The sequence below is a fragment of the Neovison vison genome, chromosome 10, assembly GCF_020171115.1.
Source record: "Neovison vison isolate M4711 chromosome 10, ASM_NN_V1, whole genome shotgun sequence".
NCBI lineage: Eukaryota > Metazoa > Chordata > Mammalia > Carnivora > Mustelidae > Neogale > Neogale vison.
In genome coordinates, this window is record NC_058100.1 from 35,882,347 (window position 1) to 35,896,999 (window position 14,653).

The window sequence follows — 14,653 nt, forward strand, 5'->3', positions numbered from 1 at the left end:
TCAGTTTTCATGTTCCTTCCCGTTGTCAGATAACCCATTGAAAGCACTGAGATTTTTTGTTTGAGTTTTGTTTTTTCGTTTTTTGTTTTGTCCTTTGATCATCAGATACCAACGTAATTATCTCTCAGTGGTATCTCTAAGGTATCTCTCCTTAGGTCTCCGTTAGGCAAACACTACAGGGGAATCACTTCTCACCAGGGAAAGAAAAAATAAGAAGTCCTGAATACATTTGATGTGACACTGGGCTAGTATGTTGCATCATATTATCTAATCTTCAGTGCAACCCCTTGAGTGGGATTTCATAGCCCTTGTTTAACAGGAAAAGAGAGACCGAGGCTCCAAGAAAGTTACTAAATTTCCCCAGTTCACTAATCCACACTCAGTCATCCATTTAACAAATATTTGTTTTGTGTGTGCTCTATGACAAGTATTATTCTAATGGAGGGACAGACAATAAAGGAGGACTCAAAAAATCAAACAGGCACGATGTTGAGTATTAGAAAAACTACGAAGAAAACTAAGCAGGGTAGGAAACTATGGGGGTGAACAGACACCTACATGATATAAAGGAGAGATCCAGGCAATGTTATAAAGATAACAGCATTTTGGAGCATAGCACAGCAAAAGCATAGCATTTTGGAGGCAGAAACAGGGTCATTAAGTAGTGGAACTAGGTTTAAAATCATGTCTATCTGAAATGCACAGTTTGTGTTTTCTATCATGCTCAGAAAACAGAGGTGCGCTTAATTTATTTCTGTGAAACAGGTTGTGAAGATTAAAATCTCGAAATATCTGGGGGAAAAAACACTGTACTCCATCTTTACTGAAAACAGCAAACTAGGAAAAGTGGCTTCAATGATGTCTGATTAGAAGGGAAGAAAACTTTTCCAGAATGGGCTATAGAGAAAACCTATAGAAGGACCTTTTGTAGAGGAATTTCTTAGTATGATTTATATGAGGCGTGGGTGAGTGAGAATTTGCTCCAGTGCTTGTGAGTTTGAGACTCAAAACTGATCTGCAAAAGCCATCTTTTCCAGGAACCTTATCACTGAATAGAATACAGAATGATTACAAAAGTAGGGATGAAATATTATTTGTCCCTTAGGCCAGAACAGGGTTACTAGAGGGCTTCCGTATTCTTGCGTTGTTTTTTTTTTTTTCTTTTCAGTGTAACAGTATTCATTATTTTTGCACCACACCCAGTGCTCCATGCAATCCGTGCCCTCCTTAATGCCCACCACCTGGTTCCTCCAACCTCCTACCCCCACTTCAAACCCCTCCGGTTGTTTTTCAGAGTCCATAGTCTCTCATGGTTCACCTCCCCTTCCAATTTCCCTCAACTCCCTTCTCCTCTCCATCTCCCCTTGTCCTCCATGCTATTTGTCTTGCGTTGTTTTTTCAACTTTTAGAGTCAGAGAATCACATCCTTCTGGATTTAGAAAGAACTTTTTCCTATGATACACATCCTTGGAACTCGCCCTGGCCCATCAACAGTACCACCACCCACCACAAAGCCCCATTCAGATGCTTAACATCGTCCAGTAATTTCAAAAGCAACCTGCAAAATCTGATGCGTGTTATAGACCAACCTCCGGCCACATGCAGCTCCCAGGTGCAGAGGAAGAGCGCTGATCACTTCCCTCCCTTCATCCCTGTGTACCACTGTCCCTATCCCGTGTCCCTCCCCCAAGCCTGGCCACAAAGCTTTCTGTGTTGATTCTTCTTCTACAAACTTTCATCCAGTTGACCTTGCTTTCTAGTATTATCTGTCCTTCCCGAGAATGCACAGTTTGTCTCACACCCGCCCCCGCGTTCTCTGCCCCAGATCACTCTCCCATTCCCTTCTGCTCAACAGCAGCTTCCGCTCCCCAGGAACTTGAATCTCCTCTGTCTTCCCTGATTAGGGAGGCAAGCAGGATCTTGCATAAATCTCATATGATCCGGAAATAAGAGCTGGGGCTGGGGGAAAAGCGAGAGAAGGAAGGCTAATGCCAGGCCTCCCCTAATGTAGTGGTGTCTCCGTCCTCGGAGCAAGAGGCACAGAGCACGCGTCCATTGTCTGCCGGTACTTTTTTTTTTTTTTTTTTAAAGATTTTATTTATTTATTTGACAGAGAGAGATTACAAGTAGGCAGAGAGGCAGGCAGAGAGAGAGAGGAGGAAGCAGGCTCCCTGCTGAGCAGAGAGCCCGATGCGGGACTCGATCCCAGGACCCTGAGATCATGACCTGAGCCGAAGGCACCAGCTTAACCCACTGAGCCACCCAGGCACCCATGTCTGCCGGTACTTTGAAGCCCCTTTGAAGGAAAGAAGATTTACGTAAAATGCAGGTGGCTCCTTCAGGCTTGTGGGCATTGTTGATACACTCAATTCTTCTTCTGCTGAAGAGTATTCCTTTCCTACCTAATTTAAGTTCAAAGTAGAAACAAATTACAAGCCAAATACAGTCAGCCTCTGGCCAACCATCTACTGCCCAGTTTCTGTATGTGTTTGAGTTGCTTTGGGTTCCCACCAAGTGTTCCGGTCTCGGTGTCAACAAGGGCACGTCACCTACCTAGAGAACGGTTCCCTCCGTGGGTTACCTTGTAAGAAACGCCTTCCTTATGGTGCCTTCAAATCCAGCTTCCGGTCATTGCTTTCTTCATACTCCTAGGCCGAATGCCTAGAAATTCCCAGCCACGTGGACCTCCTGATGCTCTGTCTATGCGGCAGCACATAATGTCCAAAAAGAGGACATATGGCAGGCTGTGGTGGTGAAATGGGACAGAAAAGCAGGAAAGAAAAACATTAAGCAATATCTTCAAGCAAAGAGAGTATCACATGATTTTTATGACCATAACTACATTATACATAATCTAATTTTGTAACTTTGATTTTGTATCAAAAAAAAAGCATAAAGTGGCAAACAGTGGCCCAGAGCACCCAAGTTCCAAACCCAGTTTTACTTTTAGCTACCATATGACCTAGGACAACCCAGGTGATCTCTGAGGACTTCAGTTTTCTCATCTGAAAATGCAGGGCAAGTGTTAGGGGAGGAGAATGGTGCTAGGTGACCTCCAAGACCTCATAGGAGTATAGAAACAGAATAAAGAGCTTTGTCATCAGATTCAAAATCCATTTCTGTCACTTTGTATGTGATACTTTTGTCCACGGAAAACATTTTAGGTCTCTCTTAACTATCATTTTTCTCTCCAATGAAAACAATGATCACTACCTCACTGGACTATGGAATAATTAAGTGGTACCTCCAATATCAGTTCTCAGCACTCAAGAAATGGGATTTCCCCTTCCTTCCTTCATCAGTGAGCCATTCCGGAACCCAGTATGTTCAAATTTTCTCAGGAGCCAAACCTGCCCGCATGCATGGCCAAACAGAGATCTACTGACCCAAAAATCTAACTCTTGACACCCAAAATTAATAGCATTAACTTCAAAGGAAAGGTGGCAGGGAAGGTAGGGAGGAAATAAGCCAGGGTAGAAGTTAAGAGAATATCCCTTAATGTTTCTAGTGGAGAGGAGCTTTCCTGAGGGCCTAAGGATTTCTGAGAATCATTCTCAGCATCCAGTATAAAAGGACTCATAGTTCTTGCACCAAAAAGCATCTTCTTTACCTCTGTGGATTTTGAGTAATTTTTGTAACTTCTGAGAGATTAGAAAATTAAAAGTTTGTCTTATCACTGAAAGTAAATATGTAACATCTTCTCAAATGTAAGATATGATACTGTAAGACAGGAGTCCAACCCTATACACCAGCAAGGAAATGTCTGGGGACAACCAGATCCAGGGACATTTCTAAGTATAATAATGTGACCAAGGTCAAGCTAGGAGAATCAGTAAAGGAAGAATTGAAAGAAGAATATTCAGAGGTTTGGGGGAAGATCATAACAGTACGGAACTACAGTACTTCCCCTTATGCCACAGGAAATCTGTCCCAAGATCCCCAGTGAATGCTTGAAATTGCAGATAGTACCAAAACCTGTATTACTATGATTTTCTTATACAAACATACCTACAGTAAAGTTTAATCTATAAATTAGGCACAGTAACAAATTAACAACAATAATAAAATAGAACAAATAAACAATATACTGTAATTTTTTTAAAAAAAAGATTTCTTTCAAGATATGTCTCCAAAGGCAAAGGAAACAAAAGTGAAAATGAACTTTTGGGACTTCATCAACATCAAAAGCTTCTGCACAGCAAGGGAAACAGTCAAGAAAACAAAAAGGCAACCCACGGAATGGGAGAAGATATTTGCAAATGACAGTACAGACAAAAGGTTGATATCCAGGATCTATAAAGAACTCCTCAAACTCAACACACACAAAACAGACAATCATATCAAAAAATGGGCAGAAGGTATGAACAGACACTTCTCCAATAAAGACAAACAAATGGCTATCAGACACATGAAAAAATGTTCACAATCACTAGCCGTCAGGGAGATTCAAATTAAAACTACATTGAGCTATCACCTTACACCAGTTAGAATGGCCAAAATTAGCAAGACGGGAAACAACATGTGTTGGAGAGGATGTGGAGAAAGGGGAACCCTCTTCCACTGTTGGTGGGAATGCAAGTTGGTGCAGCCACTTTGGAAAACAGTGTGGAAATTCCTCAATAAATTAAAAATAGAGCTTCCCTATGACCCTGCAATTGCACTCCTGGGTATTTACCCCAAAGATACAGATTTAATGAAAAGAAGGGCCATCTGTACCCCAATGTTTATAGCAGCAATGGCCACGGTCACTAAACTGTGGAAAGAACCAAGATGCCCTTCAACGGACAAATGGATAAGGAAGATGTGGTCCATATACACTATGGAGTATTATGCCTCCATCAGAAAGGATGAACGCCCAACTTTTGTAGCAACATGGGCGGGACTGGAAGAGATTATGCTGAGTGAAATAAGTCAAGCAGAGAGAATCAATTATCATATGGTTTCACTTATTTGTGGAGCATAACAAATAGCATGGAGGACATGGGGAGTTAAGAGAGGAGAAGGGAGTTGGGGGAAATTGGAAGGGGAGGTGAACCATGAGAGACTATGGACTCTGAAAAACAATCTGAGGGGTTTGAAGGGGCGGGGGGGTGGGAGGTTGGGGTACCAGGTGGTGGGTATTATAGAGGGCACGGATTGCATGGAGCACTGGCTGTAGTGCAAAAATAATGAATACTGTTATGCTGAAAATAAAAAAAAAAAGAAAAAAGATTTATTCATTTTAGAGAGAGAGAGAGAGAGCACAAGCAGGGGGAGGGGCAGAGAGAGAATCCTGAAGCAGACTTCTCACTGAGCATAGAGCCCCATGTGGTTCTCAATCCCAGAACCCTGAGACCATGACCTGAGCTGAAACTGAGTCAGCTGCTTAACTGACTGAGCCACCCAGTTGCCCCTGCAATTTTTTTCTTAAAAGAAAGAATCTCCCTTCGATTTGGCTTTTGTCCTTTTCCTTTTCCAGGAGGCAAGGACCCGGGCAAGTTCAGGGCCTAGGAAACTCAGTTCGACTCTCCTTCTCTTGACTAGAATCATTTGTCTACCCCAAGTCTTGCAACAGATACGTCATCTGATATTTATGCAAAGCTGATATTTTCTGCCACATGTTCCCCTAAGTTCATCATCACAGGGATCCTGCAGGACACAGAGCAGGTCCATTTAACAGAGATATCTATGATCTACCAAAGATTATTCAACCAGCTGTGATAAAGATGAAAGAAAGGTGCACATCTCTTGTCTTGCACTCCAAATTCCTGTCTCGTACAGCAGGATGCCTTCTTATCTGTTTGTCCTCACTAGGAGTCCAAAGTGCCTACAAGAGAATGGGCTCAGTGGTTGGAAATGCACTCCCCAAAAGTCAAGGCCTCGTAATCTGCACCTACAGACACATTCTACCCCCTCCTGCCTTCCTCCTATCCTTTTTCCCTTTCTCCCTCCCTCTTTCCCATCCTCCCTCCCTCCTTCTCTTTCTTCCTCTCTTCTATTTCTTTGGAATCAGGAGTACGGAACCAAGTTAATCATAGCTCCCGTGTGTGGTATACTATCATTATCAGTTAGAATTAGTCCCCTTCTTTGGTGGTATCTTACTCTATTACTTTTTCTTCTCCGTCCCCCATCTACAATCCCATTCCACCCCATTCCATAGCCAAACACTTTCTAATCCATTTTTCTCACGCTTACTTAAAGATAGGTGTATTTTTAAAGCTTATGGCATGTTTTGTGTTTAGGTTTTAATTTCAATGAAAAGGATTTTACATAAGTGTCATCCTGTTTATTGAGTTATTTTTTAATTCAATAATAAGTTTTTGAGATCTATCAATGTTGCTAAATGTAGATCTAAATTACTGTTTTTGAATGATGCTGAGAATCTGATCTTGTCACATTTTACTGTTGCCTTGAAAATCCATGGCCATTTAGTTTGCTCCCAATTATTTGCTACCATACATAAGACCTGGGCGAACAGCCTCATCATCTCCCTGAGGACCTCCCTGGGACGTATTCCTGGAAGCAGACGTGGTAGTCGCAGGCTACGGGCTTAATTTCACTGTTCATGTAAGACTGTGCTCTGGAGTCAGCTACACCACTTTATACTGCTCCTAACAGTTCCTGAAGTTTCCCACATTTTCATCATCCCTTGATATTATCTGACTTTCTAATTTTTGCCAAATGATGAGTGTAAAGTAGTATTGTTATTTTAACTTGTATTCCCTTGATTATTGGTGAGAATTACTTTCTCTTTAAATATTTATTAACGACCAGGATTTTCCTTTCTGTCACTTACCTAGCCTCATCTTTATATATTTTTTTCTATTAAATTTTCTGTCTTGTTGATTATTAGGAGTTCCTTTTATATTCTGGATATCAATCTCAGTTTAGATCATACTACTACATATTTTCCATTTCTACAAAAGTCAAGACAGAAAGCTCTGATGAGGAAATAAGATGGAATGCGGCCTTCTCTTGCCAATAACCTCTTCCTCCTCAACACATTCCAGTGTCTATTAATTTGGTGTTTGAAAGGTTATGACACACCCAAAGAAGCTAGTGAGCTGCATGTGAAACCAATTTTCTTGTGTTCTGTCCCCTGCCACGTTCCTGCAATGTTACTGGAAGCCCCTAGAAAAATCCCAGGAATACATAACAGCATCATCCATGGACTTTGTTCCTTTTCCCATGAGGAAGACTGGGCCTGAGGCTCTTGTTACGGGACCCAGAGCATTCACATATCTTTTTCAGTCCAAAGACCAAATACTTTGCAACAAGGAAAGCAAATAGGTTCTGATCACTTCCTATTCTACCACTGGTGAAGGAGGAGTTTCCCCCCCTCAATGAACAAGATGGCAGAACACATGACCTGACACCGCACAGATGGGATTGGCAGCAGTGGATTAGTCACAGAGGCTCACAGCCCAGGGGAGTGCGTGTACCACATGCCAGGCCGGGCCACATGGGGTGGCACTCGGGAGCAGAGTGAACCAGCAGGGGCTGTGGGAGGCAGGCTTTGGAATAATGAGAGAATGGCGTGCCCTTGGTTCCTGTGGGAGAGGGTGATTTGATTCTTTGAATAATTGTGTGGACTGGCCGGAAGGTAAAGCCCATTAGGTTGAGGATTAGGTAGGCTGCAGCAGGTCTGGCTGATATGGGAATGAGCCCCGTTGGGAGCCTTCCCACTAGTTTGGGGACATATCTGTCAAGAGCAGGAAAACTCATGGTGTGGCCTCCGGTGTCCTAGGAGGCTCAAAGATGTCAAAGCAGCACTTAAAATTTTAGGTCTTACAATATGTAATGCTTATGGTTTTATCACTTGAGGTCCTTTTTCTCTATCAATTATGCTTGCTTGGTGTTAAATTTAAGAAAAATTTTAAAATGTAGCCATCACAGTCAAAAATGAGGTAAGACTTTGGTTAGCATGCCAGGCCACTATGTTCTCCCTGAGGAAAAAAATGAGAGTGTTCAAATAGCCTTTCTCTTTTTAGAATACTGCGGTTATGCAGACAGAAGCCTGCTTACTAGTCACAACTACTTCTGCTTTGTAATCCAGCTTTCAGACACCAAGAAACTCAGCTAAGCCTGAGACCCTGCGCCATTCAGATATTGTGACTCTCATGTTTAGACAAGGAAGAAGAAACACAGATTATATCTGAGCCTTGCGTGGCAGTGAATTTCACAAGAAATAGAGAATAGAATCCCTTTGGCTTGTATTAGTGTCCTTGTTTCATTCACATTAAGAGATCTAGAGTAGACTAGAGAAGGAATTATCCTGTAGTCGGCAGACTAATGACCTGAGAATGTTACCTTACATGGCAAAAGGGATTTTTCAGATGTGATTTAATCAAGGACTTGGAGAGATTACAATGAAATATCCAGGTGAACCCAGTTTAATCATATGAGTTTTTAGAAGTAAAGAAACTTTCCACAGAAGGAGATGATGTGACTATGGAAGAACGTTCAGAGAGGTATAATGTGGCTGGTCTTGAAGATGGAGGAGAGTCATGCCCGATGAAAGCGGGCAGCCTCTAGAAGCTGGAAAAGGCAAAGAAGTGGATTCTTTCCTAGAACTCAAGGGATACAGGCCTGCTGACACCTTGATTTTAGCCTAGTGAGATCCATGTCGGACTTCTGACCTACAGCATTATAAATAATGAAATTTGTTGTTTCAAGTCACTAAGTTTGTGTTAATTCATTACACCAGCAATAGAAAACTAATACACATTTCTAATTTCGGCAAGTCTGAAAATAAAAGGCATGTAGCCATCCCCAAAACAGAACAAAAGTCAAAGATAAAAATCTTTCCATTTCCTTATGACTTCCCCTTTTATACCACCGCCCTCCGGTCTGCATCTCCCACCGCATTCTCACACGTCACTTATCAGCCCACAAGGGTGGCATCTCCGTCCCCTCTCCTTTGACTCCAGGGCGCACACAGACCTGCCCATGCTTTCCATGTCCCTGTCTTCACCATTCCACTGGTTTGTGGTGAGGCTGTCTCACAGTCCCCTCTTTTACTTCTCTGCTTTCCCCTTTGATTCCACGACAGTTTTAATCATCTCTCTCCCATTAGAGTAGACAGGACAAAATTTGTCTTGATAAATCATTGTAAGTTTTCTAGAACTAGAAGCAGTCACCTGTAATTTCAAAATTATGTCTGTGCACTAATCTTTTTATACACCCTGTCAAAGCCACTCTTTCCTCTACTGATCACAAAAGTGTTTACATGTTCAGGAAGAAATATTAAAAATTTACATCATAAAGCTCAAACTATAAAAATGATATATTTGACAGGATAAAATTAAGCCGATCATTTCAGGACTTATATTACTACAATAAGATAAAGACACTTAAAATGAACTGGATTATTTGTTACATCTTAGGGCTGAGTCTCATGTCTGTTGTGACATGGTGAGAAGGAGGGAAGATATCAACTAGACAGTACAACAGTTCATAAATCTAGCTAATCCCTTTGAAGGAAGAGCTTAAAATAGAGACAACTATGAAAACATATGCTCAGAAATCAGTAAAAATATTAAAGAGTACAGGGAATTTTCCATAAGGGTCAAGGTTGACCCCACCTTCCCAGGTGACGTATTTATTTATTACTTTGTAATATAATAGCGTGCTCTGAGTATCTCTATGCAGGTGTGTCTGTATCACATGTGTGTATGTGTGGAAGTACCACATGCTTGTAGAGTGGGTTACTTCTTAGTCCTGTTCCTGTCCAACCAGACCTTTTCTTGCTACTTTAGAAGGGCATCTGACTTAGTAAGATAAAACTAGCATGATCTTAATTTTATCTGTAGGGTGATGTGTTATACTAGAAGAGTATTTCAAACTAAATTCCAAAGAGTCCTCAATTCCTACAGAGGAGGGGAAGAGGAAACAAGTGGACAGAACTTAAAGGGTCTCACCTCACTTTAATCAAAGCAGCTTTGTTTTCGATTTCTATTTAGTTTTGGCATGGTGTTTCATTTAAAAAGCAAAAACAGAAACAGAAATCAGCTTTCCTTTAAAAACTTTTGAAGTGGGCGCCTGGGTGGCTCAGAGGGTTAAGGCCTCTGCTTTCAACTCAGGTCGTGATCCCAGGGTCCTGGGATCACAAGCCCTGCGTCGGGCTCTCTGCTCGGCGAGGAGCCTGCTTCCTCCTCTCTCTCTGCCTGCCTCTCTGCCTGCTTGTGATCTCTCTCTGTCAAATAAATAAAATCTTTAAAAAAAAAAAAAAACTTTTGAAGTAACTGGACTAGATGATGAATAAAGCTTCTCATCCATAGTGTTGATAATAATATTATTATTTTACATAATATTTCATGTCTCATAGATAAAAATCTTTGCTTTTGGAACAAGTATTCTGGATTTACTTGCTCTCCTCATCATTTATAATGTTCACTTTATTACAAACAAAATAACAAACTTTTTAAATTTTAATTCCAGTACAGTTAACATGCAGTGTTCTATTAGTTTCAGGGGTACAAGCTAGTGATTCAGCACTTCCGTACAACACCTGGTGCTCACCAGAACACCTTATCCCCATCAACTGTTTCACCCACCCCCACCCATCTCCCATCGGGGGACCATTAGTCTGCTCTCTGTAATTAAGAGTCTGTTTCTTAGGTTGTCTCTCATTCTCTCTTTTTTCCCTTTGCTCTTTGTTTTGTTTCTTAAATTCTACAAATTAGTGAAATCATATGGTATGTGTTTTTCTCTGACTGACTTATTTCACTTAGTATTAAACTGTCTAGGTCCGATTACGTTGCAAAAGGCATGATTTCATTCTTTTTACAGTTAAATAATATCCGTTGTATATATATACACCACATCTTCTTTATCCATTCATCAATCAGTGGACATCTGGGCTGCTTTCATAAGTTGGCTATTGTAAATAATGCTGCAATAAACATAGAGGTGCATGTATCCCCTTGATTTAGTGTTTCTGTATTTGGGGGATAAATACTCAGTAGTGCAATTACTGCATCAAAGGGTAGCTCTATTTTTAACTTTCTGAGGAACCTGCATACTGTTCTCCAGGGTCACTGCCCCAGTTTGCATTCCCACCAACAGTGAAAAGAGGGTTCCTGTTTCTCCACATCTTTGCTAACACTTGTTGTTTCTTGTGTTGTTGATTTTAGTCATTCTGGCAGGTGTGAGGTGGTATCTTATTGTGCTTTGATTCTCATTTCCCTGATGATAAGTGATGTTGAGCATTTTTCATGTGTTTCTTGGCCATCTCTATTCTTTGGAAAAATGTCTGTTCATGTCTTCTGCCAATTTTTTAGTTAGATTATTTGTTTTTGGGGGTGTTGAGTTGTCCAAGTTCTTTGTATATTTTGTTTACGAACCTTTTATCAGATACGTCATTTGCAAATACCTTCTTGCATTCAGTTGGTTGCCTTTTAGTTTTGTTTATTGTTTCCTTCACTGTGCAGAAGCTTTTTATTTTGATTTTTTTTTATTTCCCTTGCCTAAGGAGACATATCTAGAGAAACATTGCTATGGATAATGTCAGAGAGATTACTGTCTGTGCTCTCTTCTAGTATGTTCATGATTTCCTGTCTCACATTTAGGTCTTTAATTCATTTTATTTTTGTGTGTGGTGTAAGGAAATGGCCCAGGTCCATTCTTCTGCATGCGGCTGTCCAGTTTTCCCAACACCATTTGTTGAAGAGACCGTCTTTCTCCCATCAGATGTTCTTTCTTGCTTTGTTAAAGAGGGATTGACCATGTAATAATGGGTTTATTTCTGAGTTTTCTATTCCATCATTGATCAATGTGCAAAATGACAAATTCTTGACAAGAATTTCTTAAGAAAATTTGAACATAAATTTGATGACTATATTTAACAATAGCATTGACAAAATATTTTGATCCATTTACAAACACATATGTTGACATATTAGTTGCAAAGAAGTCCTTTTTGTTCATCTCAGAATCTAGTTGCCACCTATGATAAAGTATGTGCAAATAATAATGATTAATAAAACAACTTTGTAACCTCTATTTCCTTGTGCCCTACCCTCATTCCCCAACACATATACCACCACCACCTATCAGTGTTAGTTTTTGGGTCTTCTGTCCCCCAAGCATCTTCTCTCTCTTTTCAAGCATTCCCAAGTGTAAGAAAAAAATGTGGTAAAACTGAAGTATATCCACTTTCTTTTCTATTATTATTGATATGTTCAGTTAGCCACTGTATAGTACATAATTAGTCCTTGATGTTCAGTGATTCATTAGTTAAGTAAACACCCAGTGCTCATCATCACAGCACATGCCCTCCCCAACACCCATCACCCTGTTACCCCCCTCCTCTCTCCCTCCTCCCCTCTGAAACTCCTAGATTGTTTCTTGGGGTCCAGAGTCTCTCGTGGTTCATCTCCCTCTCTGATTTCTCCCCCTTTGTATTTCCCTCCCTTCCCCTGTGGTCCTCTGTGCTATTGCTAATGTTCCACATACAAGTGAAACCATATGATAATTGTCTTTCTCTGTTTGACTTACTTCACTTAACATAATCCCCTTCAGTTCCATCCATGTTGATGCAAGAATTGGGTATTCATCCTTTCTGATGGCTGAGTAATATTCCATTGTGTACATAGACCACATCTTTATCCATTCATCTGTTGAAGGGCATCTCGGCTCCTTCCACAGTTTGGCTATTGTGAACATTGCTCCTATGAACATTGGGGTTCATGTGGCCCTTCTTTTCACTACATCTGTATCTTTGGGGTAAGTACCCAGTAGAGCAATTGCTAGGTTGGCGGGTAGCTCTATTCTTACCATCTTGAGGAACCTCCATGTTGTTTTCCATTTTCTGAAAATGACAGCTCTCCTTTTCCACACCCTGTTTCCTATTTCTTTGGTGTCTCCTTCTAACCTTCTTTTCCCAGGGAACCCAGTGCCTTACATGTTATCTCCTCTCGTTTTCTACCAAACCTGGTCTCAGAAAAAGATGGATAATCTCCTTCAAAGTTTACAATGATGATGAAGCCACATATCTCCTCCCTTCCAGGAATGCATACCCTTTCAACGGGGGCTCCTGACCCATTAGCACCATCTGTATGGGTGGCCTTTGGAGGTAGAGGGCTCCTTGTCACTAAGTATTTTTGCCACTCATTCTGGATAACTCTTAACATGAAGATGAAAAGTAGGAGTTAAAGTATAGGATGGTGGGGGACACTAGCTGTTGTCTGAGGTTCCATCCAAATCTGTGATTCAATGGCTCCATGATGCAGCTGAGGCAAGTTTTAGTGAGATTTTTAAAAATATTAATGGGAAAAATTGCAAATCCTAAGGGAAACTGGGCCTATAAAGATTTTCAGTTGCAAGCATGAGACAGAAGAGAACAAAGCTGGAACCTCAGCCACCTAACCATAAGGACCACTGAACTCAGTTTTTCTTCATTTCACGGTTTTACCTAGAGAAAAGCCAAGATTTCAGACAACTCTGATACCTTTTGGAATTATTTACATTTTTGTTTTTTTAAAAACAATAAGAGGGGCGCCTGGGTGGCTCAGTGGGTTAAAGCCTCTGCCTTCAGCTCAGGTCATAGTCTCAGGGTCCTGGGATCGAGCCCCGCATCAGGCTCTCTGCTCCGTGGGGAGCCTGCTTCTCTCTCTGTCTGCCTGCCTCTCTGCCTACTTGTGATCTCTGTCAAATAAATAAATAAAATCTTTAGAAAAAAAAAAACAATAACAAAAGCAAAGGTAAAAATGCTATATATATATGTTTTCAGTGACTTAGGAAAGTATAAGGCTGTACAATACTTGTCCTACTCAAGTCTTTCATTAAGTCAATTGATTAAATAGCTATTTATTTTTCCCCTACTGTGTTGCAAGCCCTGTGATACATTTATCAACAACTAGATGTGGCCCCTGCCATCTCAGAGCTCACAGGCAAGCAGAAAAAAATAGGCTATTAACAAGAACTTATAATAAAGTGAAGGAGTGTTTCGTTAGAGAAGTTCAAGATACATGCGGTATCTGGGGCACCTGGGTGGCTCAGTCAGTTAAGCAACTGCCTTTGGCTCAGGTCATGATCTGAGGGTCCTGGGATTGAGACCCGCATCAGGCTCCCTGTTCAGTGGGAGCCTGCTTCTCCCTCTCCCTCTACCTGCCACTCCTCCTGCTATTCTCTCTCTTTCTGTCAAATAAATAAATAAAATATTTTTTAAAAAAAGATACATATGCTGTCCATACCTTCCTTAATGTAGAAAAATAAAAAGTTTCCTGGAGAAAGGAATATTTAAGTTGATGTGTTGATGTCAGATGTATGAGTGGAAATTGAGGGGAGAGTGTTCCAGCATGTAAACAGCATGTATGGGAAAGAGGATGTGGTCCTCTCAAGCAGAAACAAATTCATCATGGTTGGAGTCTAAGTGGTCAGAGACAGACAGGAGAGGTAGGCAGAGACCAGTCATGGAACATCTCATAAGCCACATCACAAAATTTGAAACTTATACTAATAGCAGTGGAAAGGTATTAGAGGGTGTTTAAAAACATGACATAATAGGGGCGCCTGGGTGGCTCAGTCATCAAGCGTCTGCCTTCAGCTTAGGCCATGATCCCAGTGTCCTGGGACTGAGGCCCACATCAGGCTCCCTGCTCAGCAGGAAACCTGCTTCTCCCTCTCCCACTCCCTCTGCTTGTGTTTCTGCTCTCACTGTCTCTCTTTGTCA

The 14,653-nt window shown here is 41.2% G+C and overlaps 2 long non-coding RNA genes across 4 annotated transcripts in view; one reads left to right on the forward strand and one right to left on the reverse strand.

The window, feature by feature from the left end:
• LOC122918503 overlaps positions 1 to 14,653 on the forward strand; it is a 487,166-nt gene that overhangs the window by 382,976 nt on the left and 89,537 nt on the right. The gene's annotated exons all lie outside the window — the stretch shown is intronic.
• Positions 1 to 14,653, reverse strand: part of LOC122918501 — a 29,123-nt gene that overhangs the window by 1,678 nt on the left and 12,792 nt on the right. Inside the window, exons 2-3 of one of the 2 annotated variants that reach the window (XR_006386619.1) lie at positions 2,582 to 2,744; positions 2,244 to 2,402 (exon numbers count right to left, since the gene is read on the reverse strand). This is a non-coding gene — a long non-coding RNA (uncharacterized LOC122918501). Of the gene's footprint in view, positions 1 to 2,243; positions 2,403 to 2,553; positions 2,745 to 14,653 lie in introns of those variants that run through there. The other variant, XR_006386618.1, reaches the window with a different exon arrangement.